At 50.3% G+C, this 3,650-nt stretch overlaps 1 protein-coding gene across 2 annotated transcripts in view; it reads right to left on the bottom strand.

The window, feature by feature from the left end:
- The window catches only part of DNAL4 (dynein axonemal light chain 4), a 12,298-nt gene extending 8,992 nt beyond the window's left edge, over window positions 1-3,306 (bottom strand). Inside the window, exon 1 of one of the 2 annotated variants that reach the window (XM_007110227.2) lies at window positions 3,220-3,306. The gene's annotated coding sequence lies outside the window, so the exon portion shown is untranslated. The remainder of the gene's footprint in view (window positions 1-3,219) is intronic. The other variant, XM_028490658.2, reaches the window with a different exon arrangement.
- Window positions 3,307-3,650: the final 344 nt, after the last annotated feature.

The following is a 3,650-nucleotide window of genomic DNA, read 5'->3' as shown; positions in this document are numbered from 1 at the left end:
GAGCGGCTGGGCCCGTGAGCCATGGCCGCTGAGCCTGCGCGTCCGGAGCCTGTGCTCCGCGACGGGAGAGGCCACAGCAGTGAGAGGCCCGCGTACCGCAAAAAAAAAAAAAAAAAATTCATCATCTACTATAAAAGAAAGTTTTAAGAGTAAGAAAGAGACGATCGCAGGATAAAGAACAGTCCTTCTCAAGAAAAGAGTTACCTTTCATGCACAAAAAGGCTTTTTTTTTTTTTACATCACCCTTATTTTTTCTCATTTCACTGAGGTCCAGTGAAAACTTCTGATGTGTCTTAAACCAGGGGGAGGGAAGGAAAGAAAGCGGGAGAGAGGGAGAGAGAAAGATGAGGAGGTAGAGATCAAGACATTTTCTTTATGTATAAGATGATGCAATAAACAACGCTGACTCATGTGGTACACCCTCATGGACATACCCAAATCCAAACATTTTTGTCAAGATACAAAGTACAACAAAAAGCCATAACTATCACAGACATCAGCTCCACAGGAGAACAGATGCTTACTACAGACAGCGGATTACACAGTCTCCCACCCCCCACTTTCCCACCTACCCCCTCCTTTCCCACTCAAGAGAACAGATTTGAACGTAAGGGACTAAGAATGACGTTATCACAGAAATGAATTGGAGTTAGCCCTGATTTACTTTTTAAAAAAAATCAGTCACAATCGCTAACTACTGGTGACATCCCACAACCAGTCACGACTCAGCAGTGCATCGTGAGTCCAGACAATCGCCTGGGGCTGAAGGACTTGCTCTGTTCTCCTGGGCACCAAGTCCAATGTCAGACACACGGCAGAAGCCCAACAAATATCTAAACTGTAACTAAATTATATTTCACTTGCCCCCTGGGAAGGGAGAGGACCTATCAAATCCATTCAATAACATTTATTAAGCACTGACCTGGAGCAAGACAACAGGATGGGTGTTCATTTACTCCCCCTAAGAACTCTGTCAGATGGGCACTATCATCCCTACTTCTCTGATGAACACTCAGGCTGAGAAAAGCAAAGTGACTTTCCACCTGGCTAATAAACGGAGGAGCTAGGATTCAATCAGCTATATATGACTTCAGGATTAAGCTTTTTCAACTACTCTGCTATAAACAGGAGACAGTCTCTGCTTTCAAGGAGCATACAATCCAATATGACAGACCAACACACATACACAAGGAATTAACCAGGGTTCATGGCAGAAAGCAGTAAGTGCCACAAGCCGGGTGCAGCGATAGAGGAAAGAGGAGAATTCTGGAGGGGGCAGAGGACAGCAAGAAAAGCTTGGTGGTAGGGGCAGCATTTGAGTCAGACCTTAAAAGGTGAGTGGGAATCTTGATGGGTGGGCAAGGTGAGCAAGACCTTCCAGGCAGAGAGGTGCACAAACGCAGTGATGTCAAAGCAGAAAGCTCAAAGCATTTTCTGGGAAAGTCCAACAGTCCAATTTGGCCTGAGGACAGAACTTGGCAAGGGAGAAAAGAGAAAGTAGGCTGGGAAAAAAGACTGGGGTCAGGTTGTGGACATATAGCAAGGGCCTAAGACCCAGGCTTAAGAAGTATGGATATTTTTATTTTTTAATTAATTAATTTATTGATTTTTTTTGCGGTACGCGGGCCTCTCACTGTTGTGGCCTCTCCCGTTGTGGAGCACAGGCTCCGGACGCGCAGGCCCAGCGGCCATGGCTCACGGGCCCAGCCTCTCCGCGGCATGTGGGATCTTCCCGGACCGGGGCACGAACCCGTGTCCCCTGCATCGGCAGGCGGACTCTCAACCACTGCGCCACCAGGGAAGCCCAGAAGTATGGATATTTTTAGTGGAGAAAGAGAAGCCCTTTGGAAGTGTCTTGGGGGCTGGGTGTGACATGGTTGTGTTTTGGGGCAATTATTCTGGTGGGCTGGGTTAACAGGAGGAGAGACTGGAGGTAGGAACACCAGTTAGGAAGCTACAGCAATGGCCCGGGGGACGGGCATTAAAAACTTGAACCAGGACGGTGGCTTTAGGCATAGAGAGAATGTGAGACCCTTGCAGAGGCACAATCAAAGACTTGACACTGCCTAAGTGGGATGGGCATGGCAGAGTGACGGAGGATGCCCCAGGAGGAGGGTGATGCCACTGAGACAGACAGGGGAAGTCAGGTAGAACAGATGGATAGATAAAGATGCGTGCTGGTCTGATTTTTGAACTCCTGAGTTTAAGCTGTTGGTGAGACACACAAATGGAGGTGTCTCATCAGGAGCAGGGAATCATGGATTATCAGGGGCAGGAGGGAAGCCATCAAGCCCAAGCACCACATCAATATATCAATCTCTACTCCAACCCCCACTCCCAAAGTCTCTCTAACCATGGAAGCCCAGGAGAAAGATCAGAGCTAGAGATGTGGATTTGTAGGAGAAACGGAGAAATGACCGCTGGCCATAAGGGAGCTGGTGACACTTCTCAGACGGGGAAAATGTGCGGAAATAAGAGACAAAGGAAGGAAGTTCATATTATCCTCAGAATCCCCAAAGGAGATGTGCTGCAGTATCCTAATTCTATATATACTCAGACTGGACTCCAGAGAGATTAGGTAACTTGCTAGGGTCCTGTAATTGGGAATCCAAATTAGGTTTGCCAAGACCTTTTCACGACACCCGAAACTTCCCCAAAGGACCACATCGTCAGGGAAGCCTACAGTTGGGTCAAAGAATCACATCCTAGAACGTCAGCGTCAAAGAGACCTTAGAGATCATTCAACCTAACTTCCCGTTTACAAATAGGGAAACTGAGGCCAAAAAGGGAAATGACCAGCCTCGAGTCCCAGCACGTCGTCAACTGCCCAAGTCAAGCGGTCTGGGTGGAGGCTATGGCGACCACCGGCCCACCCGCGGGAGGAGGGGGTTACCCTGAGAAAGATAGGGGATCAAGGCGCAAGGAGGAGTTGGGTTAGGGAGGACGGAGGATCGTGAAGCTGGAGGGGACCCCGGGAGTGTAGGGAGGAGCGGCCTGCAGAGTCGCGACGGCGAAACTGTCTCGACAGAGCTGGCAGGTCCCCGAAGTGATGGTGGAGGGAAATGGGGGTTGGGAGGATCTGGAACTGGGGACCAACAGGCAGGAGGCTGAGGTGGGGCCTCCGCGGTGGGCGATGCCCCGCCCGCCCCGCAATGCCTCCCGGCCCCCCTTCGGGCCGGCCCTCCCCGCCCGGCTGCCCACCGCTCCCCCGGGCCTCACCTGCTCCCGCGGGGGCCGGAGCCAGGGCCTCAGCGAGCGCACCCCCGCCGGGGTTGTCAAGGAGGGAAACAAGAGTGTCTTAGCAACAGCAAGGAAGTCTTGCCCCCTCACCGGACGTTGACGGAAATATTACTTCTTATTGGTGAATAAAAACGTCAATCAATGTTGAAGGGCCCGCAACGTAGAGATTTGTGGGGAAAGGGGCGTGGCTTAGAGGTTGGGGAGGTGGGGCTTCATTTATAGTCGTCTTAAGTGGGCCTGAGGAGCCGGGCACCTTAAGAAGTTCTCCTTTTAGAGAAACTTTGAAAAGCAGTATTGCCTGGGGAGTTTCTTTTAGTCATTCGAAATAACAAATGCAATTTGTCGGTGTCGTGACCCTAAGATGCCACTTTATTGGGCTCCCAAAAGCCTAATATTAAGTAGCATTATGT

The sequence above is a fragment of the Physeter macrocephalus genome, chromosome 6, assembly GCF_002837175.3.
Source record: "Physeter macrocephalus isolate SW-GA chromosome 6, ASM283717v5, whole genome shotgun sequence".
Classification (NCBI taxonomy): domain Eukaryota; kingdom Metazoa; phylum Chordata; class Mammalia; order Artiodactyla; family Physeteridae; genus Physeter; species Physeter macrocephalus.
The sequence above is the reverse complement of the archived record's forward strand: the minus strand, read 5'-3'. Positions and strand labels throughout refer to the sequence as shown.